The 26,102-nt window shown below is 36.4% G+C and overlaps 1 protein-coding gene across 4 annotated transcripts in view; it reads right to left on the bottom strand.

Moving 5' to 3' along the window:
- TENM2 (teneurin transmembrane protein 2) overlaps nt 1-25,210 on the bottom strand; it is a 979,011-nt gene extending 953,801 nt beyond the window's left edge. For 2 of the 4 annotated variants that reach the window (XM_090150610.1, XM_090150609.1), the window contains exons 1-2: nt 25,130-25,203; nt 9,243-9,356 (exon numbers count right to left, since the gene is read on the bottom strand). The gene's annotated coding sequence lies outside the window, so the exon portion shown is untranslated. Of the gene's footprint in view, nt 1-9,242; nt 9,357-23,471; nt 23,593-25,129 lie in introns of all 4 variants that reach the window. The other 2 variants (XM_090150611.1, XM_090150612.1) reach the window with 2 other exon arrangements.
- Between the last annotated feature and the right edge of the window lie 892 nt (nt 25,211-26,102).

The following is a 26,102-nucleotide window of genomic DNA, read 5'->3' on the forward strand; positions in this document are numbered from 1 at the left end:
AGAATGCCCAAAGTAGGATTACGGTACATTTGGTCAGTACTGAATTTGAACTAGGTTCCAGAGATGAAAGTCTACGAACTAATCTGTTGAGCTACCAAGTCCACTGCTGTGCTCGTTTATAGAAATCCTATTAGCAGTATGACTGAGGGGTCAAAAGATAAGATAGCAGACAGCTGGAAATGCTGGATCAGACAAATATTTTAGACAAGAAAGACACTTCTTAACTACACTGTGCTTAGCCATGTATTATGCATACAAGAAGTTCTGGTGACTAGAGGGTAACATGTTTCTTGTCTAGACGTTCTTGTATAGGAGGTTTTAAGGTTTTAAAGTGCATCATTGCTATCTGCTGGGCTGTCTTCTGTCACAATAACTTAAAATACATTTTATCCTTAGCAAAACAATAGATAACAAATGCATATAACATACATACTAACTAAGTAAATTCAACAAGAAACGTTTCATACATTTCATAGTTTTTATTTTTCATAAACTACAAGTTTTTGTTTTTGTTTTTTTAATTGAAAGGTTTTCCTTGTTGTGAAATCTACTCACTGTGTCTGTTTAATGCTGTGTCCCTGCTTGTGGGGGGTAGGGGAGTTGGAAATTCATGATCCTAGAGGTCCCTTCCAACCCAGGCCACTCTGTGATTCTGTAATGCTGTAATGTGAGGGAAAATGCAGCAGTGATAGTGGAATAGCAAAGCCCTAAGCTGCAGCAAAGGAGGATATGCTCAAATACAGCAGCTGCGGACACAAAAATAAAGGAAAGAAGCTGCTTACCTCAGGTATGGAGAGATCTCCACCAAGATACCTTTGCCTCCACTGCCAACCCTTTAATGAGATCTGGGGAGGGGTGGATCCCGGCTTCATCCCTTTCTGTCACCCAGGTGCACTGCATGCACCTGAGCTCCCCTGGGTTGGTTCTGCCTTCCCATCAGATGCTCAATCACTGCTTCAAGCCATGACTTCACATCTCCACTGCAGTCTGTTTCCCAGTTGTAGACACACAGTCTAATCCAAAGTCAACTCAAAAACCTGGGAAGATTCCTAATTACATCACTAAGCTTTCAATCAAACTCCCCTCAGAACTCAGTATTACTCTGGAATTCGAGTTCTAAAATAATAACGTAAGCAGATTTGAAATTTCAGGCATGAAAGAATGGAATGGTCTTGTTTCCTTTGTCATTCTACTGCTCAGACATTTTTGCTTCTTTCACGTCAGGGAGACGCTGGGGACAGTAGTAGTAGTGCAGTTTTGGATCTGGTACATATTTTTACTTTGAAACAATTAACTGGTGTGTTAATCGTGCTTCAAATTCTGAAGAAAAAGCTTCAAAAGCGCTTCAAATTCTGAAAAAAAGTTTCATATGATTCGTTCAAAATAATTTAACTTGTTCTAGTTAGCTACTTAGTCTTTCAATACACTTCAGTTTTATTTTTTATAAAAAACAAAACTAGCTAGAATATGACTACTTACGTTAAATTTCAAAACAGATATGAATCACTATCTGAAGTTTCTAATTTCAGAACGTAGAACTGCAAAAGTTAATAGTTGAAGTTGGCTAGATAAGAAGCTAAGGGACTTGAGCATGAAAAATGAATCTCACTCCATATGAATATGAACAAATACTGAATTCTTGTTAGATCAAGGTTATAATGCTATCTGCAGTTTGCATTCCAAAGAACTGGAAACACGTAAGGTCCACAGTTTGCTCTTCAAACAGAGTGTTAAGAATAAACTGTGATTACACAAAGCACTGAAGAAGAAATAAATTAAAAAGAGGAAATAGGTCAGGCATAAGTACTGCAAAAAAAAAAAAGCAAAATGAACAAAATACTAATGAGCTGGATTTTAAAAAGGAAATAATCTAAATGAAAGGATATTTATAGTTTATAAAGAGAAAAAGAACAAATTTTGAACTGAGGTAAAGATAATCTTGGTATGACTTAAATGGAGAGTAATTTAGAATCCATAAAGACAGAACCAGAGGAAACTACATAAGTTATTGAAATCCATCCCCTTCAGTCACATATACCTTTCATTCAGTGACACTTTGGAGATACATGCCTTTTTCCATACCTTATAACAAAGTTCACATCAAGTGAAAACTTAACAGCTGAAACAGATTTGTCACACTAGAAAAAAATCAAAAGCATCCCCGCAGCATTACAGCTTTGGGTAAAATCCCTATCATAAAAAAAAGGAATTCCCACCTACATAGGAAGATAACATTCCTCTGTTTCTCCCACTTCTTCTTTCAATTCCCACACAGTTTTTGTTCTTTGGAGCAAGAGAAATTTCTCCACTTGATTTTAAAAGCTAAAATCAGTGTAACTTGAGACTTGAGTTTCAGACACCAACCAGAAACCATAGGATATATCTAGATGTAAGAAAAGCATTTGAAGAATTGTCACATATTATTGGATGTAGGGAGATGAATGGTTCAGCTGTAAAGCTGAAAAAAGTTGTTAACAAAGGGAAATAGCTCGTTATCCAATGAAGCTAATTTAACGATAGACAGAAGGAGCCTTAAAAGTGAAGGTTTTCAAAGACTAAAACTGAGGAGCAAAACATGAGTTTGTGTCCATCAATGATTCAGATTTGCAGGTGCCACCAGGACTAATGCATCTTACTGCCTGTCCTGTTGATGTGCACGTTCCCAGTGCACTTTGAGGTCTTCTGACTGGCTGCAACAGTAGATGTATTACTTTACTTCTAGGCTTCATCCCTGGAACTAGCTAACTAAATTAGTATGTGGTATGTTCTGCTCCAGACAGTGACTGGAGTTGACTGCACCACGTTTGACCCCAATAGGATCATAAGAGACCTATGCTTTCAAATTTTTAAAGCTTCCAATATAAACCCTTTGACACATCATTAAGAAACACTACATCAGTGGGCTGTGACACAGTCCTCTTATTATTTCAGGCACTTTGCTAGAAAAAAATAAAGATCAGTTCGATTTATCTTTTTTTCTTAAGTCAGCAGGCACACTACACAGATCTACATTTCTTTATTTTTTTTTTTTAACTGAAGTAAAGGAAAAGTGAGGAAATGTAGCAGTCGATGACGAGCAATAATAAAAAAAAAATAGAAGTTAAGCAAAACTTTAATGGATTTTGGATTTCTGAGTTACAGGTTACTTCAGATTAAAAACTGTAGTTTAGCTCATGGTAAGACAGGTAAGAGCTGCCAATGAGTGAGACACTCGCGAGAAAGACCACTGTGACTCCAGGATAAATAGAGCAAGGAGCAAGACAACAGTAACACCTTAGTTGAACTTCAAGATTATGCCCAGCAGCATTTATTTGCTGAAATATTTGTAATTAGTGAGAAACAGACTTCATTATTTTCATTAAAAAGAGGAAAAAAAAAAAAATCCAGTGTTTTGACTAACTCTAGGGCATTTAACACAGAAATTCCTATTGGTACAAATAACACAGAAATAGCTTGCACTTCTGAAGATAATGTTCTGCAAAGTAATGTAATATATATATATATATTTTTAAGTGACATAGGACTTTCAGACAACATACATCAGTAAAAAAAATACAATTGCTTTTAGTGTGGGATGCTATCTGCTTCTGCTTTTTTTTCTTTCCTTTCTCTAGTAATAGCATCATTAAGAAGACTTCTCTCGGTTTATGTCTATAAAAGATTGAAAAGATCAGATAAACTCTACATATCCCAAACATAGTTTAATTATTTTTATTTGCAATGAGTGACAAACCATGTTATTAATGCTTAAAACACTGAGGAATTTTCCTTAGGAAATCAGGCTTCTTCCCACCCCATATAAATACACACAATTATCTTGAATCATTAATTTAATATCCCTGCTTTAAGTACTTTTAAAGAATCACCATGCTGCACCGCATGAGTCACTTGCTTGTAAAATGCTTTCAGAGCTTAAAAACTCCAGTAGAATTTATATTTTTAATGTATATTAGATTTCCAAAGGTAGAATAAGGTTTAAGCCTTGTTATAAAAGCTTATAAATATCATGCTGTGTTACAGACAAAACCTCACATTACACCTGTCCCTCTAAATAAGTATAAACAGCAAACGAACACAACTGACAAGGCTATCTTGGCAGCAGCAAATCACCATCCACTCCAAACGGTTGCTCTAAAGAGGAACTACTGGCACACACTCCTGTTCCCTTACACTATGCTATACATCCCTTGAAATCCCTGCGAAAACATTTTATATTGCTCATGAAGTATTTTTCAGGAAGATGTTCTCCTAAAGTTACATCTCCCCCCTCAGCCATGTGTGGTTTAAGAGAAATGGTACAAAGATGAGTCCTTGCTTAAGGAAGGTTATAGCCCCATGCTTCACTTCAAGTTGATGGTGCAGCTGTTCAATTTGAGGCTGTTTCTAAATGAAAAAATGCCTTTGCAAATTAGTATCAAAAAAATAATTATTACTATCCCAGTCATAACTGCATATTTACAACTCATAGCCCATAGTGACTACAGTGCTCTTTCTTTTGAAATTCCTCTACACAACAGCAGATGCACATGGTGTTTAGAAGGGGCACAAAGTCATCTGTCACATGAAAAACTTGTTTGCAAAAACTTTTACACCAGTAAAACCCTGGAATGCAGTGATACGGAACAGCAATGTTTCATTCTCTTTAAATAACAAGTTCAAGTGCATTTAAAGGCTTGAATAGCAGTGCAAGTTTGTCTGACAGATAGTACAGCCAGGTGCTCTTTTATGTACAGTAGTAGGTTTGATTCTACATTGATGAATTCAGCTTATATTGTACTTAAAGTATCAGCGGTAAAAAACTTTTTCTATTAAACCATATAACTTGCAGTAAATCAGTAGGAACTGTATTACTTAAAATGCATCACTGCACTTCGGTAACTGGAAACTAGATTTTATGTCTGCATAAACAGAAAAGGTATTAAAAAGTGAGCTTCTCTCCCCCAGGTAGTCACCATTTCGGAGTCGTGAGCCTGAGAGAGATATCTTCAGCATCCCAGGAAAAATCATTATACTGGTCAGAAGAGTAATCAAGTGGTAAGAATTTCATATTTGATTAAAAAAAAATGCTTGTAACAAAATAAAAGCAACCACCAGTTTTTATAAAATACAGACTGCTTGTAGGTATAGCAGACTGAAGTGAAATGATCAATGTTGCCAAATATCTCCTATATGATGCATTATCTACAAGACAAACAACACTATGTCATGTGAACTATGAATACAGGCACATTCTCAAGTACATATATACATAAATAAATGCACATTTTGACACATGTGCATGCATAGATCTTCTCTCTTTCCACTTTCATCTCTTTTCATTCATCTCCCTCATCACAGATGCACACACACCTCAGCCCAAATGAAATAATTCTCACTGCTTGAGTTTCTTTGGTTACAGACTTGAGTTCAAACCAGTGATTTCTTTTGCTTCTATGTTCATATCTATCTATATATATTTTTTTCTCTACAGGATTTAAAGCTTGAGAAGCATGAAAGATAGAATGAAAATAAATTTGAATTCTATATTACAATAAATGTGAATATCAAAAGATTCTTTCACAGCTGCGTGACTGCTGGCATTTGTAAAGAGTCAAAAAATCTGAGAATGTGAAAAGGCAGAAACACAGTTGGTTTTTCAATCAAGTGTACGGAGAAAAAGAAAAAGAAAAATATCTATAGGAACAGCAAGAAGGTCTAGGGGTGAGTGACAGGTAAAACCTATTTCCTTAATTCAAACAGTCACTTCTAGAATCACTTGAGCAGGGGGTTGATATGAAAGATTGACATATTCAGTGCTACTCTTTAAACTTTAGTTTGCATTTTACCAGCAGCATAAGGAAGAAGATGAAAGATGTCCTTCCTTATTCCTTACTTAATTGAAGTGTCTATTTAGGATGACATTTAATAAAAAAGCTACATTTTTTGTGTGTAGTTATTATTTGTAATACCAGAGCATCTAGACTTTCCAGCCATAAACCAGAACCGTGCTGTGACAGTGGTTCAGATGCTGAGGAATGACTCTGTGTGACTGTATGTGCTGTGTTCTGCAATGCTAATAGGCAGAATGGGGGACGACTACTTCTTTAATCCCCCCAGTAAATTCTGGCTACCTGCTCAAAAAAATGTATCAAAAAGTTATCCATTGCTAGAAAGTTTCTTGTTTAAGGGAAACAACAACTGGGCACAAAGACTTAGTGAGAACATTTCAGAATGCCCTATCAGCAGCCTAGCAATCAGCACTGTCCTGAGATAGAATTTTAAATTTAAAAAAAAATAATAATTTTAGATGCAGAAGGAAATTTTCACATTTTCACTGTGTTCTCTTGACGTATTTGCAAAAAGACAGAGTTTTTAACAATGGAGAAGTATAAGGGTAGCTACTAACAAAAGGGCAATGTCTCTGCTCTATTTTATACTCTCATTATCTGCTCCTTTCCATTCCTCTACTTCTAATCCTCAAGTCACCCATGTTCCACGCATTCACCAGCTTTGGCAGATACCAATTATACTACCTTGTCTTGCGTGTGTTTCTGAGCAAATCTGAGCTCATCATAGGCTGTCTTGCCCAGGTTACTGAATAATTTCTAACTTGAAAATTTCAATAGAACTTGTATTTATTTATATTAGACATACATACACCATAAATTGCAAAAATTTTGGATATATCCATTTTTAGGGACTGATCATGCTTGTTAAAAACACAGTTCTCCGTTGATTAAGACCATTAATTGTGAAAGAAAGGTTTTCTTAATCTAGTCAAGAATAAAGAAGGTACAGACCCCTCTGATCTCTTCTAAAAGAAAGGAACAAGTTGCTTGTCAGCCTTAGGAATTCACTCTGACTGTGGCTGAAACATTACATTTCTTTCTGAACTCACACATAAATATATATGCAAATACATGCAGGCACCAACAACCATCTTAGAGCTGTTTTTTATATTCCAATTCTAGTTAGACAAAATTCAAAAATCAGAACTCTTATTCATATGGTGTAAGGATAGCCCAAGAGCAGAATCTGGAAGGAAGCTAAATCCAAATTTGCTTTATATGGCAGCTAATGACTTCAAATATACAATGAATAAATAAAATACTGAAAACAGTTAAAAAAAAAAAAAAGTGAGATAAAGAGCAGCACAGTGGGATGGGATGCAATGCATGAGAAACCTGCCAGATAAGTTACAATTATTTATGTCTATTTGTTAGTTTCTTCCTAGCTTTACATGTGTTGGCTATTGGTTTTTATTTTTATTATTATTATTTTTTTTAATAACTGATTTTGTTTCCTATTTGCTGGCACTCACATATCTATGCAAAAATACACAAGCACACAGGCAATTTTCTTTTTTGGAGAAGCAACTGGGTAAAAGTTAGTTATGGATGCAAGTACCACAGAGTTTCAGATTCCCACAAGTCACAAACTCTGGCTCAGTTTCCTCTCTATTAGAGTACTTTTAAGCCAGCAAAATGTCTGTGTCACACAAAAAACCACATTTTTATTCCTATGCAGAAATGGTATCTTCTTGTGTGCATGTCATGTAAAAATGTATCATGTGGAAACAGCATAGTCGCTAAAATATAAAGGTAAATGTCAATTGGAAAAGAAACTATTTGATTTGAATCTTTTGTGGACAGTTTGCCCTTTGGATAAATAGCAACTGTAATTATGAAAAAATGGAGAATGCTTTGCATATATTTTTCTTCTACCACATGATTCTTCTGTTTTCCAGCAGTGCATGGGCAAAGTCAGAGATTAAATTGCTTGGCCCTAAAATTAAATAGTATAAAAGCAGCTGAGCTATGGAGTGAGGGTGTCATTTAAGGTGGAGATTAGCTATGGCGAGAGTGTTATTTAATCAGTTCCTTCAGTTTATTAAATAATCCACTCCAAATGTTAGACATAAATTTTCATTAGAACAATTGTTTTTTGGAAGAGACTTTAAGAAACTTTCCATCGTAACTACATTAGGAACAAAAGTGAAGGAACAGATAGATCAGAAGCCAAACATCGTGCATGCTACACATATGTGGATTCAGCAACGCCCTCTTACACAGAAATGGCCAAGAACAAGATGTATATCGTATATTAAATATATATAGATGTATACTGCTATGCTAGCCCAAAACCAACCCAATTTTCACCTCATTTCCACTGAGTTCTGCATAGCACAGCATGAGAAGATGCAAGAAACAATGCTAATGTATGCAACCTTCAATAAATACGTACATCTAACAGGATGAGAAAGTAAATCATCAGACACGGAGGTTTTGATGGTCTAATGAGTGTGTGCAGGTATTGGAATCCCAACATGTGACATCACAAAGCTGGTTTTGCACTGTTTAAATAACAAATTCAAAAAACTTGCAGCTGCTTTTCGCATGAGAACTAAAATAGTACCACAACCAAAAATATTCTTTGTAGTTAACCTTCCCAATTGTTCTTTGTTTTTCTATTTTACTTCAAGTCTAATTCTTGAATCAGCTTTCATGAAACTGGCTACATCAAACTGAGCTGCTCTCAGTGGGCACATATTTGAAGCTAGAACTGCCAGAAGAGAAGCTATCCTTTCAGAAATGCTTGCATTTCAGCTAACTGCCTTTCTTCTTTGACCAGCTCTAAGTGATAAGCTTCTGAACTTGCTTTCAGCTCTAAGAAAAATCAATCTTTTGAGTAAAAATCTTATCATTTATACTAAACAAGACTGAGACAGGCATCACAACCTGCTTTCCTTCCTAATGCTTCAGGAGAACATTAGAATATTCTCAAAATGGTTCTGGAATTAGATTCTACCCCTTACTGGGATGTCATCTCAAGACAAGAAATGCAAAGCTGATGTATTCTCACCCTTCCTATGTGAGCTTCCCTCTCTAGCCAGGGATCTTTCCAGTTAGACACTTGAACTGCGTGAACTACAGCAATCAGCAATAATAAAGAAAACATATCTTAAACAGATTACAAATGCAAAATGTGTATTTGAGTAAATGGAGCAGTCATATCACTTCAGAATTATACTCAGCACAAATTAACATTGCACAAATTAACATTAAAGACTTATTCTAACCAAAGAATAAAAGATTCTTACTCTTCATTAGCAATCCAGAGCTCAGTAACACGGCAATAAGTTTGCTAACTCAGCTGTAAACATTTATGACCTCGCTCAGCACTACTAGTCCTAGACTGGTCCTGCACTCCCTGCATGCTGCACACTCACACTAGTGTCCCTAGGAAGCAAGAGGCAGAAATACCTGCAGATCAGACTCCTGAGTGCCACACATCTGTGGTGCCATGCAAATAGCTGGCGGCATAGCATCCAAAGAATATTTCTCCTTTTTCCATCAATTACGCATATTTGTGAGCAACTGCAAATAAGACAAAGATTGGTTTAGCAGAGTCTTTTAAAAGAAAATAATTAGTCCAGAGAGAATATTTGATTATCTTTTTTTTTTTTTTTTTTCCTACACAGTATTTTTATGGTGAAAGTACAGTGATATTTCTGATGTTTTTTATGCCAATGTAACTCACACTAAATTCACACTACACTGCACGTATAACAAGATGCAGCAGTACCTTTGCTCTTGCAGGACTCATAGGGCTGCCTTCCAATCATGCTACTCTAATGTTGAGTAACTGATGCTTTAAAATTATCTCCTAATGGAAGGGAAAACTTCACAGCACAATTCTGGGTGTAGCTATGAGCTTTTATGAGCAAATTTATTTGGACTCTTATTTTTCCTACTGCCATTTTCCTTCCACTGGCTGGATGCTACCTACCATGATCATCATTTTGCTGCTCCCTGCATCTCCCCGAGGAGAGAAGCAGATGGTGGTGCTGAGCGCTCCTACCAACTGCTAGAAGGACAGGAATGACACAAAGTAAGCCAGGTGAGGGTCAGACTGGGTGTTGGAAACATGTCTTTACAGTGAGGGTGGTCATACAATGGAACAAGCTTCCTAAAGAGGTGGTTGATGCCCCACACCAGTGCTCAGGAGGAATTTGAAGACCGCCCTCAAAATCATGCTTGAATGTCTGCATAGTCCTCAAGAGGTCAGGCAGTGGGTCTCAATGATCTTTGCAGGTTCCTTCCTATTATTCCAAACATATACTGTGAGGCATAAAACATGACTGGATTTCCCAACTAGCAGCTAATCCTGTAACTTGTAAGATATTTATACTGAAGTCTTATCATTCTTCTTTTCATATACTTTGATTTTACTATTTCTCTTCCAGATAAAATAATAATGAAAATGTCACGCCATTAGGTTAGATTTCTTTTTTCTCTGTTTAAAATTACTTTAGAGTTTTTAAATAATCAGACCTCCCTGACATTTTTAGGAAAATAGGCTGACAGCTGCATGTCATCAGTAATTCATTTAAAGTAACAATCACCTTTACAATTACCCTAGAATTCTGTTATGTCTTTCTCTTGAATTGTAAATACTATTAATATGATGTTTCAAACTGAGAATTAAACAACTTGCCTTACAAACTCTTCGCTATTGCTCTGCTACATCAAAAGATCATTAAGCCTGCAATCAACATGCAGCCACCTCTTGGTGAAACAGAGCCACAATAAATAACAGGTACAATAACTTACAGAAAGGAAGAGCAATATCTAGACAAAACTGCAGGAATGATTTCTGTAGGTAATGTCAACTTGAAGACAGTATGATAACCAAATCAGCCCGTATGTGTGAGGCACATTATACAACAGGTAACAAGAACTACGGTCATTAAAACGCTACGATGCCTTGAGGCAGGACATCCTCAGAGTAACGGTGGTGCAAGACTGAAAAAAAATATCATGCTCTGTTAGTTTCTTTACAACATGTTAATATATATAAGGGAAAGAAGGAGCCTTGTGCAGGTGCAGCCCTGGGTAAACCAAGAGCTACTCTGGTTTTGATACTGTCTTATCTCTGGTATGGAGAATTAAACTGCTAGGTACAGAACTTGTAATAGCCAACCTCCCCCTGGAGTCTGGAAAAAATCTCTGAGTGACATAGATAGCAGTCAGCAGTAACAGCACCTAAAGGACTCTTATAAAATGTGGAGACAACCACAGAAAGTTTTGTAACGTTTTAAAATTTTGCATTTTTCTCAGCAAACAAATAGTTACCAGACAACGTCAATGAATTTCAAGGGCATGACATATTTATAGTCCTTGCAGTCATATTCAACAAAGTTGGGATCTGAGCTATCATTGAATTACTTAATTGATTTAAATCCAATATTAGTCTTTGTAATTAGGGTTGAATGTTGTACAAAACTGCACAACACTGAAATTGGTATTTCATAGCTTTAAGAGCATATACATTCCATATTCTTTAACAGCGTATATACATATATCTATTAATGATACTTAGTACAGAAAGCTTGAAATTGTGTGACTAATATTGCCATTAGCTAGATTTTGGATTCCTGATTACAAATTGCTTTGTAGCAGTTCAGTCGCAATATTAATGGAGCAAATGGTCATTGAAATGCACGACAGCAGCAAAATGCAAGTACAAGTTGTTTTCCAGCCAATCTGATACAAGTGTAATTCATATTACTGTAATGAGGTCTACTTACTTCCTGTCCTCTTTGAAGTCTCTACACTTTCACAAGGGCAAAAGCTCTATTTTCTAAATAGAGTTCACCTACTTTCAGTCTTATCTGTTGAAGTATTCCACAAGAATCAACTATAACAGATTTTCTTTATAGACAGTAAACAATGCATCCTCATGTTATCTGGAAGACCGCAGCCTTCTGAACTCAAAAACATCTTACTATGCCAGGTGTTAATTTCTAAAGGAAAATTTCAAGCCAGAAAAATACCAAAGAAAAATATAAAATGCAACAATAAATCAACAATAAATGGGTGTATAAATGGGAAGATCACAGCCTTCTGAACTCAAAAACGTCTTACTAAGCCAGGCATTAATTTCTACATGAAATTTCAAGCCAGAAAAATACCAAAGAAAAATATAAAATACAACAATAAATCAATAATAAATGGGTGTATACGTTCTATCTTTTAGTATGAAAATAAAATAAAAAATAAACATTACAAGTTTTACTGCATTATAAAAATAGGCGTAAGGTTACTCATTTTAAAAAGACTTACTCCCCAGTGCACCAAGAGATTCTGAAGAGCAAATCTTTATTTAGTGAATTATACCAAGGATGAAGTTAGCTATGCAGACAATGTAAAAAATATATATTTTTTTCTGGTCTTCAGTTGTAACTTAACATACAAACTTCAGCTCTTTCATTAATAGCGATATTAGAGTGTTATTCACTAGCTCACAACTCTAAAAATAATATTGTTCAGCTTATTGCCTAACCACTAAAACAACAGTAAAAAAGCATCTTTTTCTGTGGAACACAAAGAAAAACAGCAACTGTAGTCATGTTATTCTGAAGAATTCAGGATCAGCAGGAAGAAGAACTTGAATCATTGTTACTCCAGATATCCATGGTAGCACGTTCTGAAATAGCTCAGGTCTGTCTCTAGGATGGCAAGGTAAGGAAATACACCACAATCGCCTGCTTTTTGGTGTTTCATCTCTTCTAATACAAAGACTCCACAAATCCTATCAATCAAATCAGCACACTATACAAAAGGAATGAAAGCACTACATGTGGATATGTGTGTGACAGAAGGACAGATTAAACTACTGTTTTAGCTGATCAAGCCACAACAGCACCAAGGCACAGATGTGGCTCTGAGTAAACCGACTGCCTGCTGGTTAAAAGACAAACAAAACAAAAACCCTGTCTCCCAGAAAAAAAGACTTAAGCATTCCAAGGTCTAAAGTCACTATCTTTAATGAATGCAAAACTCATTTTCATGAAATGAAAGCAATGGAAGGAAATAAAAAGAAACCATTCCTGACATAACCAGGAATATCTTCTGCTTGTACGTGTGTTATTTGTAATGTCTTTCATTCTCATAATGCTTTTACTGAGAAAAAGAGTTACTTCACCTCTTTTGATACGAGCTACCAACATGCATGTACCTCTTCTAAGAAAAGTGCTAAGGGAGGTAGGTATACAGCATGCACAGTACTGAAAAGCTAACCATCCTCCTTCAAGTAAGTGAATCTGTGGCTTTGTCTACTACTCTCAAATGGCCAGTGTCTCTTTTGTGTGAGGAAATAGATAACAGTCAAAGATAGCCTACAAAGATGGGTTCCCCCACTAAATTTGGAATGATTTCAATGAGACAAAGCTAATTTTTCTATGCCTTACTTATCCTGTATCCTGTAAACTAATCAAAGCCCAGTGACCTTTGATTTCAAAGTTCTACTTCCAGATACAGTGAGTCTCCAAGCTTCAGCACTATGCTGTCATTGTTCACTGCAAGACTGCATCCACTGATGGCCTTTGAAATTAGTGAAAAAGCACTCTAGATGGTAGGATGAAGTTATTAATCTCCAGTTAAAATACTGCACTTCTCTCAAATAGCTGGCACCTGCACAATCATGTTTCCAACAACCAAAATAAGTTTTTTGTTTGTTTTTTTTTCTCCATAGTATCTAAAGGGCATCATACAGTATGATTTCTAAGCGCACCAGCAGGCTTGTCACACCACATCCACAAACGTGTTCACCTATTCTTAGGCATATTTACTTGTCTAATCAAACAAAAAAGCAAATTGAAGTTTCTCTACTTCTACAACGTGTGCTTGCCTATTGATATGTGTTACACCCAGTTTTAGTTAATTAGTATTAAACTCAGCAACATTTGTCATAGAACTATGACAAGCATATTACATATAGATAGCCAAGAATTGACTAAGGTAGTTCATCTTCCTCCTCTCCTTTAAAATGGAGTCTGAAAGAAGCATGGATAAGGGAAGGAAAAAAAAAAAAAAAAAAAAAGAACAGCAACAACCCAAACAACTAGAAGTCAACATCAGAAAATAATGGTGCAGATTAACAAAAATGCTCACATTCACAAATATGCACTCAATTATGTCCATCTTCTTTATAGCAAGGAAGGTTTTCCCATCAAAGCCTAGAACAGAAACTCTCCAACTGCCTCTGTCTCTGAGTTCATTTTCTTTTATGCAAAGCATTGTTTTTTTTTCCCCCATCTGATTCCCCTCCCACTTTAAGCCACCCCTCCCTTTTAAAAATTTGATTTAGTATTATTTTACCTGCTTATGCAATCAAAAAAAAATCTATCATTAAAGAATGTTTTGAAAAATAGTTTTTGCTGTAGAATTTCAAAATTGCACCAAATACGCGATGATGCTTTTTCATCCACTTATACTTACAGACACATGCACACAAATGTGTAGGCCATTATGATTACTCAGGAAATCATTTCTTATGAAGGAGACTTCATTTCTATGTCTGTTTTCCCTCCATATCTGGCAGATGTCACAACTTCACTTCTATTCATGCATCACACATTTGATTCAGTGCTGTTATTTCTATAATCCTAAAACAGACTTAAGGTTGACAGGTGGAAAAAGTCACTTTTGTAATCCATGCATCGACTAGCTCCTTGAACCACAGAAAGTATTAGAGAAATTTTTAGTTTCATTCCAGCCAGGCAATCCTTTGATAAACTTTCATCCCTGCTGCTAATATATTGGTTTAATCAGTTCTATTTCAAATCAAGTTAAATTAACCCTTTTGTCCTTAAGGGGTGGACCCAAAGTAGCACTGCAATGTTGCCTTAACGTCATTGTTTGCTGTCAGAGAAGAACAGAAAGGCACATGTAATCCTTCCAGAAGGCAGGGATATGCTTGTAACTGTCGATTTAGCTGAGAAGCCCTTCCAAAATTTAGAATTTGCTCTCTAAATTCAACATAAGCCAGACATGCTATGAACAACACCTGCAGTGAGACGAGTAGTTTAAACTTCAAATGCTAATATATTATGATTTCAAGCAACCTGCCTCATTCTAGAGGCAGATCATCCTCTCTGGAAATTGTTCAGCCAGAGCAACCTCCAACTCACAGACAAACATACCCATTTATTCATGACTTCAAGTAATGCATTCTTTTTTCTTCAGAAGAGGCTTGTTTTGACCCATCTTTTATTTTCTTTGCCTATTAACAAGTTTGTTGTAGCACAAGCAGAGCTACTAATGACAGATCTGGTAAGGAAGAACAGACCTATTTTTTCACCAACGCCTTCAAGAAAGTAAGAGGGAAATGAAAGCAAAGGCTTCTGAATGCAACAGAAGATCTCCATTTCTTGACCTTACTTTTTTTTTTTTTTAATTTTGCCTAATTGGAAGAATTTACCGACTATTTCTGTCTCTTTTTTCCTCTCCTGCTCAGTGCTCTCTGCATCCCAAACAGCATTTTCTGGTATCAAGAAAGCAGAATGCTCCTCTATCCAGGTTTTCTCTTCTGTCCCAAGAAACAGAAACGACTTACTGCTGTTCTGCACTTTGTGGATTTCTTTACCATGAGGTACAGTTGGTTCAGAGTACTTTCAAATCCACTTCACAGTAGTATAAATAATTTCACAGCATAGAGGCAAAACCGAGCTCTGCCCTGAAAACACAGCCCTTCTCAAAGCCTTCTGCAGGTCCCCATCCACCTGCTGTAAAAAAAAAAAAAAAAAAAAGGCTATGAAGTTAGAAGCCTATGAAGCTCACTTTTGACTGAAATTGCCCTGTCAAGAAAGGGAATTGCACAGGATGAATTTTAAAATACCAAGCCCTAGATTTCATTTTATATGGAAGATTATTTGTATAATCCCTATTAAATCCTACAGGATACTTTTGTAAGACAACTAACCAAGATAATAATAGCTAAAGCAAGCACAAATGAAGGAGAAGGAATAAGGTATTACATTCTGTTCATTTGCTTTAAGATGGACTACTTTTTTTTGAGTAGGAAGAAGAGCATTTACAGGAAGATGGGCTCGGTATATAAATAGCCCTAACTGAGGATGTAACAATAGCTTTGCCTCTTCCAACACAGAGCAGAGCTAGTAACAAGAATTGAGCTGACTACAGAACTGGAATATTTTGCAGCTTAGATATCTTCAATAAGTCTAAGCCAGCTCAAAAGATTTCACTGCTGCTCTAACATACAAGCCTTTGATGTTCCCTCATCTTTACATCATAGAAGGAGCTCAAAGGGTTAATTAAAATTTAATGATATCGGCAGTACTTTGAAAAAGTTATGAACTTGGGTGAGATCAATCACTTTCTTGGACTGCCTGACTTCAAAGCCGACATTATGCAAAGGAAAAAAAACCCTCATTCTGCATTGAATTCATAAGCAAGGATTTCCTCATTAGTGGTCTGTGCACAGAGGAGATTCCAAGTTCAAACTGGAAAGAGGTGAGGTGCCAAAAAAAAAAAAAAACAGTTAATCGGAATTTCATGCCTTTGATGCTGATCACGTGTTGAATGAATGCATCACTGCAAACTAGGGGATGCTCTGAAAGTTGCAAAATAAGAAGTCTGGGATTAAGAGATGAGCAACTTTATTTATTTATTTATGGAATTCACAACTTGTTTGCAGAGATTTAGCTAAAACCTCGTTAGCTTGTTTATTCACTCTCAGTGACATTCAGTAAAATGTCAACTGAAATAACAAAGTAAACTTGTAAAAAAATGCACACATCGCCGTTTTGCATCTGTACCTCTATTTACTATATGTTTTACTTGAGCTGATGGCTTTCACTTTCTGCACTTTGCCTTATTCTGATCTGAAAGTCTTACTATATTTTTGAAGACAAAAACATTTCAGATGACATAATTAGTAAATCCTCTGTAACGGATCAAAGTTTGCCAGTGACTAGTCAGATGTATCGCAAACATCAAGAAAAGATATTTTAATACTGACTGCCAGTTACTGTCTTCACTCAGAAAAGGCTGTTATGGGAGCCTGATTCAGCACAAAACTCATGCCTTCTACTTCAGCACAAATTCACTGTGTAACTGAGCATAGCACAAATATTCATGGAGATTGGGTGGAGGCCATCCTGTGCTGCCTGGGTTCACGTTTATGTTAAAAATATATATGAACTTTCTAGGTTTTTGGTTTTGTTTTTTGCTTTTTTTTTTCCTTTTTGTTTTATTTCTTTGTTAAATACCTAGATTTTGTCCTCTGTTGAAATAACCGGATTTTACCTCTTTAACACACCAGTAAGCTTGCAGCTTTGTAGAATCCTCAAAAATAACCTTATTAATTACAAAAACTATTTTCCCTATTCCCTTTACTAAATGCATTCTAAAAACACCACTACTGCTTGCTCTTACATCTTTTACTGTCTGACGGTATGAAATTATAAAACATACAATAATTATACTACCTTACCAAGTAACATTAGGTACTAGAGTTTAGAAGAAGGCAATCCAGCTCTAGAAATTCAAGTACATGACTTTCCTATCCCACAAACTTTTAAAATGATATTAACATTAGTACAAAACTAACATGCTGAAGTGATGGATGCCATGGAACTGTTTTCATCTCAATCACGTTCAAGCAACACCATACAGAAAAATTAGTTGAGGCAAAATAGTTTAGTAAACCATTCATGACAGCTGGTTGATAATCTTTTTTGTTTCTGGGACAAGATGTTATCTTTCATTCTTTCCATTTTCAGTTGTTTTGTGTCTGTTGTTGTTTTAAACCTTAGGAACACATTGAGTAAAACTAAAGATTTCCTGACAAGCAATTCCATTAGGAGGTAACTGATGCTTAGTTTAAAAACAAACAACTACACCAACAAAACTTCCAGACCTTTTTATGTGAGAACCCACTCAAAAAAAATCTTGCTTTCCACTTTTTTTGGGGGGGGTCTGGGAGAAGTTAACACTACATAGGATACAGTTAAAAACATTTAGTATCTACAACGTAGTTTAAAACACTGCACGGATATTCTACCGTTCTGTAAGGTACCTTAATCCCCAATGAGATCATAAGAAGGGCAGATTGCAGTGCATCAGTGGCTACAGGCTATAAGTAATCCACAATGCCAGCGATGGGCTGGGGGTGCACAGGGAGCTGGGAGGGGACACAGTCAGGACAGCTGATCCAGACTGACCAAAGGAATACCCCCAAATGGTATGGCTTCATGCTTGGCAATAAAAGCTGGGGGAAAGAATGAAGGAGGGATGTTAGGAGTGATGGCTTTTGTCTTCACAATAAACCCTTATGCATGCTAAGCCCTGCTCTCCTGGGAGGAGCTGAACACCAGCCTCTGATGGGAAGCAGCAAATGATATTCCTTGTTCAGCTTTGCTTGCGCATATGGCTTTTGTTTTACCCTCTAAGCAGCCTTTATCTTAACCCATGAGTTTTTCCAGTTTTACCTTTCTGATTTCCAACCCCATCCCATCCTGAGAAAAAAAGGGGCAAGCGATCTGCTGGGTTGCATCACAGCAACATGCAATGCATCACCTCAAATTACTGGTGGTAAGCTGCAACGCACTGCCTTTATGCAGTCATAAAATGGAGGAAAAGAGAGGAGAATTCTAAACTAAATGCATCTAAGTCCTGAAAATAATGGCATTATAGAAATGTACTTGTTAAAAAAAAACAGTAATAGTTCTTCGATTGCCTTATTCAAGTCCACCCCACTCTTAGTCTTCAACATGTGTAATGTTTTGAAATAATGAAAAGGGCAGCAATGATAGTGGAGTAGCAAAGTCCCAGGCTACAACAGGAGAGAATATGCTGAAATACACCAGCTGTGGATACAGAAACAAAGGAAAACAATCTGTTTACCTTCAGAAGGCCTCAGGTATGCAGGGATCTCTAGCAAGATATCCTTGCCTCCACAGCCAACCCTTCAAGAAGGTCTGGGAAGGTGTGGATCCTGGCTCCATCCCTTCTGGTCACCCAGCTGCATTGCATGCACCTGAGCTCCTCTGGGTTGGCCCTGCCATCCCACCAGGTGCTCAATCACTGCTTCAGGACATGACTTAGCATTTCCACTACAGCATGTAAACAGAAATGAATAAAGTATATCCAAATAGTTTTAAACTGTGATAATCCTACTAGTTGTGAGCTGAAATCATTTTACTTCTACTGCTGTCATTCAAATCCCTGATTTCTTTCTAGAAAATTAGGAGCATTTAAATCTTCAAGAGAGGTCCAGCAGAAATGGCTAGTGATTGCTTAAGTGAAATGTTATTAATGTATTTGGTCCAACTATAAACGAAGTTAACATTCCATCAGATTTTAGGCACTGTGCATTTTAACATACATTTGTTACTGTTCCCTATAATCAATCATTGCAGTGCCATTCAACACTTCAATTTATCCATGTTAGAAAAACCTACTATCTTTAACACAATTCCAGACTTTCCACAAGACATTTATTGCCTCGTTCAATGCCTAAAATAAATCTTGGTATTGAAAGGTATCATTTCATTGAATGGATCCTGTTTGAAAGTTCTATTTGTTTTAAAGTATGCCATTATATGCATTTTATTAGTTCTTCTTGTAAACACCAGATGTAATACTGGACACAGGAAAACAAATAAGTGCACAGAAAATGCATTACTACTGAAACACCATGAAAAGTCTAGAGAGAGTGATGCTTCCTGAAATGTACGAACTGTCTCTTGTGACATCTTCCCCACAGCACAGTGATTTTTGGGTAATGTCATTCACTGGCCATTGAGAAAGATCCAAATCACAGACACGACACTCTGCATTTAAACCATACTGGTTCATTCATGTCAAAGCACTGACTTTCCTCCAGCTAATTCATTCATTCATTACCAGCAAATCAGGGTAATGCCCCCATTTCTTCTGTCTTTTGTTTTGTTTTGGTTTGTTTGTTGTTTTAGCTTGTTTGCTATCAGCATTTTATCAGATCTAAAGGTGATTTGACCAAGCAAGCCTGCAAATCCATATCTTCTCACTTAGAACTGAAAAACAAATGGTCCCACATTCAAGAAAAATTTTTTGTTTTCTCTATTTCAGCTGTTTTTTATAGGCTTGCACTGCACAGATCTTGGTAGAGTGATTAGAGTTATTAACATCATCCTTCTCATTGTATTACTGTAAATAATTCAACAACGTTTTGGATTTTGAGTTCATAGACCTCAGCTTATTTAATTCAGCGACAAATAGTTTCCTTTTAAACTGTATTCAACCTTTTTTTGATGATACAGATGAAGAGGCAGCAGCAGCAGCAATATTTAAGGTACTAGAACTACGACAAATTGAGTAAATATATTACAGTGCGTTTATAAGATGTACAATACTTTAGTCTAACTATATGTGTATTTTCTCTATTATTTGGAAATGTTCAGATTTCAGATCCTACTTGAAGCACCAGTTCTAAAAAACTTTCCACCAAAAGCCATTTGGATTTCATTTTTTCAAGCTTCATTTTGATTTTAGATATGATTTTTTTCCCCCAAAGCAACAGAATTCAAACAGCAACGCAGAGAGATGAACAGTACAGGAACAGTACAGGAGAGCATGTCCTGGTGGAGCATGTCCAGAGGAGGGCCACAAAAATGGTCCAGGTTCTCTATGCTGGTTTGAGCAGATGATCAGATTTAAAAAATTGAAATAAATTTTTAGACTTAATTTACACGAAATACAAATTTTGCTGATGCTGAAGAAACCATTGTGACACAGAAGTCTGTTGTGAGTCGCTAACAATAAACTATTTACATGATTATGTATGAACAAGTAAATGAGAAGTCCAAAGAGTTTGAAATCATATCATAACAGTCAAATTATTTCGAGAAGAGCTAGTCACTACCATCATTTATGTTACTGATAATTATACTTGACTAATATGTCAGAGAACTGAACAATGCATGTGTTTCCCTGACAAAGGAAGACAGTGAGTTAAGAAGTGAATATGCAGATTAGGATGGCTGAATACGTACACCTGACGGATGAGTATACTGACAACAATAATCCATCAGACATATGGTTTCACTGTTTGCTACTAAAGAGTGAGTATTCCAATAAACCATGTAGAATAAGCTTTCAAAATATTAAAACGTTAATCCAAGAGCTTTGTATTCCTTCTAGCTCATCCTCTTTTACAACATCACCCACTTTAATGGAGGCCCTCCTCTTTTGTGTCTTCTGAACATATTTGTATTTTTCTTCCTCATGGATTCACAGCTAGGGAAAACAGCCAGAGGATGCTTTAGGTGTGACCACAAGATACTTTCATAGTGAATCTAAGACCAGAAAGTTTTCTTACACAAGGAAAAAATCAATGAAAATTAGCTGTGATACTCAATTATCAAAAAGGAAGTTGTGAGAGGAAGAGAGAACTCCTTTTCAGCCTCAGATTACTGACCTTCCCAAAGACCTCGTGAAGCTGTGACAAGCTACTTGTGCACTAATGCTACTTTTACTATTATAAAAGGACCGTGTTTGAGAAGATTCCAAAGGAGGCAAAGAAGAAAAACCTTCTTCATGTTATAAGGATCACCTGGTTACTGTCATAGAGAGATGGTAATAAACATGATCATGATGTTGCTGTCAACTTCAGAAAAGGTGCTGCGTACATTAGAGACTCCTGCTGGCAGAAACAAACATAACTCAATGATAGGAACAAAACATTAGAAATCACGTTTTGAGCATCTGAATACATGGTTGTGGGCAGAATAATATTTTAATAATTCAGTGGTTTAAACATTCCCTGATGCCTTGTCCAGACCACACTAATCACAAGAACATCAACTTTATCACTTTCTTCTGCTCCTCCACCAACACATTACAGAAAGACAAATGGGAGAACCAGAAAGGGGGAAGCATACGCTCTACCCTTTCCAAAGCATATTTATTCTGCCCCAGCACTTGCTTCATTACCTCTCAAGGGTACTTTTTATCTGCTTTTATACTTAAAAGTAGATGCAATGCATTTATATTCTACGAACATGTATTAAAATATTGCCACTCTTACTACCAACTTGATACATCATAGATTTCAAATGTCCAGATTCTGCTGTTCTAGGAAAAACAGTCTTCCCTTAAATAGCATGACTACATTTGATTAGTTACCAATTGTATTGGTATTGTTCATCACTTGAACAGTAGCCACTTTTGTGACTGAAATGACTTCATGATAGTATATTCAAGCAATTCCTCCAATAACGTAATATTATGAGATAACAGCATGAGTATTGAGTGACTTTTGATACAATTGCTAACTATGGAAAACATAGCTGCACTCTGCATACCATTTTAACAGCAATTCTCACACAAAATAATTGTATGTATTTAGAATGTCATGTGAACTTAATGTGCAGTTGTTGAACTACAATTTTCAGGTTATTATAGCATTTCTACCAGAATCAAACTCCATTTTGTGTACATTTAAAAAAAATAAGAAAAAGATGCAAAATGCTTTAGTAAGGATAACTTCTTTAGTTTGAATTTCCAGGAGCAGGAAAGCATGAAATGCTTGTAACACTTTGGTAAGTTGTCAATTAAAACAAGAAAGATGTATAGTCAAAACTCAGTGCAGCATTTCTTTCTGTATCATTATCTGTTAATGCTAAACTTAACAATCTTACGAGTAATATCAATGTAATTATTGGGTTGCTCTGAAATGGAAAAAGAAACTTACATTTCCTAAGTGTAAGGTAGAATTTCAATAAAGCATTGTGACTGCATCCCTGCACTAAAGTAATCTTAGTTGTAGGTATGATGGCTTTAATGCAGAAAGATTTCTAGAAAGAAATAATATTTTTCATTTGACAAACTGATTTCTCTAGAAAGAAAAAAAAAACAATGGACATAATTATGCACAAAAACCATTCTTCTGAACTGAAAGGGAAGCAAAACATGTTCCTCATAAGGAACAAACAGTATAAGTACTCAGCTAGAAAAATGAGAGAACGGGTGGTGAATGCTTTTGGAGTCAAGAGAGATGACAACACCAATATACATTCCCTCAGGGCTATAAGTGTAATTTTTGCATCAGCAAGTACTTTGTACGAGGTTACACTCCCTACAATTAGCTGCAACCATGATGCTTGTGAGTTATCATAAGCTGGAGCTAACAACATCAGCTGGTTACAGAAACAGTATTATATATTGTACTCCAATATTCAGCAGCTTGTAGCTTCATAGGAAGTGTGTTCTCTACTGAAACTAAAGACTCATTGCTTGTTCTCAGAGGGAGAAGATTCGTCAATAGTAAAGAGACTGTACAACAGTCTCTCCATAATATGAGTGTCAAGAACAGGTAGCGCATGGGGTGTGAAAAGATCACTGCACAAGTAGATAAAATTCCATTTTTTACAGATCATCAGAAGCAGGACTAGGCACAAATGAATCCAATTTTTGAAGTCTTCAGCAGGACCACGACAGCAGAGAAACTACAGTTTGGCTATTAGGTAGTGCAGAAATTAGAGTATATCATCTTGGCGAGACACTTGGAACAATTACCCTTGGATAAGCCATGCTCAGTACCATAAAGTAGAAGCGTCCCTTCTGTAATGGAATAGAATGTAACTAATTTTGCTAGTGTAAGTGTGCATTTGGTGGTACTTATTACCAGTGCATTCCCTGATTTACCTTTTTATGTCTGCTGAAATTTGTAGCTTAGACTTGGCCTAGTCTTCTGCTTTCACATGGCATTATACATAAATTCATCTGTGAAATCAGGATTTAAACGAATGGAAAGTATGTGCAGTACCTATTGCATGGAGAAGAACATATACTTAAGTGCCATGCTGAACTGTTCTTATCAGTAACAGCTAAGACTGCCCTTCCCAATAGCACTATAAAAGTCTCTTTCCATTTACTATTCATGTATTTCATTCAATATGCAAAATTGTTACATTTACTTAAACTAAAACCAAGCAAACCACTCAAAGTAGTAACTAACCCTTTATTTTGAGAATCAAAAATCAGGAAATATAAAAAATTACTCCTAGAATCAGCAGGACTGCTTAGTGAAACATACAACCACAGCACCACCAAGATCACAATAAAGCATGAACAAAGCAGCTCTGTAATTAAACAGCTTACATTCACCCAGCCTAAGGTGTACCAATCACTTCCTGCTGTAATCCTGTCTGCTGACAGATACAGGCTTTCAGGACTTCAGTGGGATTCAGACTGTTAAACACAGTCTCTACAGCTGAACTGACCTAGCCATCTAAACCAGTTTTAATGAAGTAATGCATGTACCTAGTATTATAATAACTACTCTGGCTGCACATTTAAAGACTAAAAACTCTTACGTCTACAGCTTTCTGGATTAAACAATAAAATAAACTTAGAGAAAAATCCTTCCCGGTTTCCCATGAAATATTTAAGCAGAATTCATATCAGTTTAGAAGATCAGCAGGGGACCAGGTATAGAGCACATTCTCACAGCCAGGTTCCTCTACCATCTGCCAAGAGCAGCTCTTTTTTAGTGCTGGGAATGGACTGACAGGATGAGGTTAGCTAGGGCAGTCAGTAAGACACAGCCAAAGCTTTGTATGCACACACATCCAAGTAACACTAATAACCTGTGTGAACATGAGAGCTTTCATGGTATTCTTCTGAGCAGAATCATTTAACAACCATGGGGGAAGGACAGTGAATTCCCATTCCCCAGCCGCAGTCATACAGCCATGTGAAATTCAAAATCAATTCTTGCATAATGAGGAGAAAAGTTTGGAGAGGCAGAAATACATTTTTTTGAAGGATTGTCTTTCCTGGTAGATTTCACCCTACAGTCAAACCAAGAATAAACTACAAATCTGCCTTGAGCCCTGGAAGTAGAGTAGCATATCATCAGCTTTTGTATTGCAAAGGTGCAGCCATAGCTCTGCAATGAAACCAGGACAATGAGGAGAAGACAATTTCAGTAGTCCCTACCACAGGAAGCAAACCTGATTTTTGTTACATGTGCCACACCATCATTTTTTAAATACCATTCAGTGTAAAGCAGTCTCATCCATTTCCCACAAACTCAAGGACTCTTCACAGTCTCTCTACAGCTGAACACACCAGATTATTTCCTGAAATATGCCTGGGCACAAAATACTGGTGTTGTCCTGTGTTACAGCCAGAAACTTTGTAAGTGACTTTTCTAGTCACTTGAGTGTCGTAATAAGAATAGAAAGGTTGTAAAGCTGTGAAGGTTAGTGGGATTGCTGGTTATTATCAGACATGCAAACTGGTAATCAATGACTGACAGGATCTGTGAAGGGGAATGCATAACACAAGCAAGAACCTACCCCTCAAATTGAAACCTGATGACCGGTAAAAGACTTGTTAAGATTCACATCAGAATTGAGAATGTCACTGCAACTGCTTCCATGACAACAAAGTATAATGTCATAATGCACATTATGATTTCATGCCAGGATGAAGCCTGTGTATTCAGGCAGCCTGAAGAGTTCACTTTTGGAAGTGGTATACTGCTTGTCTTTAAAAATGAATTTATTATTGTTTTTTAAATATAGAGGTGGAAAACTTGGACTATAAAGTCCATCTTATTCCCATCTCAAGCAAGAATGATCCATACAGTAACAGTAGCTATGCTGTAACAGTCAACATAAGTTGCTGTTGCAAGTTAATGCATCATTCAAGGATTAAAATATTACAGTTTTTCACGGAAGGAAATCCTAAAAGTTCCAAATCCAAACAGAATACGATAATCTTAAAAATATCTTAGCTGTCTCTTCATGTCATGGCAGTGTGTAGGGCTGATAAATCTATAATGCTTCTATCTCACCTTTATTTTTTATTATTATTTTTTAAATTTCTATCTTATTTGAGTAGCATATCCTGTTTATCTGTATTCTGGAGCTACTATTCCACTGTTTTTGTGTTGTACAATTAGTATTATTTTATATCATACATCCACGTAGTGTCCTACTTTGCTATGCTGGATATATTCCATATATTCTGTGTATTAATATACAAAGACCTCAGTCCATTTTCCTTGTCTTTACCTAGTATTCTAGCTTGGATAGTCAGAGTTCTGTAGCAAATAAACTGGTCAAATATATAGCTCTTAAAGACCCATCAATATCACACATATGCATTGTTTGTATCTTAGAAAGCCCACATTGAACACTGATCCTTGAGAGCGGTTTCTCAGGTAACCACATTCTCAGATAACCTGCACAGATGGCAATAAATCTCATCTCCTACATGCTGATGCAGAGTGAGGGAGAGACTGATAATCTGCACTGAATCAGTTAA

Source organism: Phasianus colchicus, chromosome 15 (genome assembly GCF_987193195.1).
Source record: "Phasianus colchicus chromosome 15, bPhaCol1.hap1.1, whole genome shotgun sequence".
NCBI lineage: Eukaryota > Metazoa > Chordata > Aves > Galliformes > Phasianidae > Phasianus > Phasianus colchicus.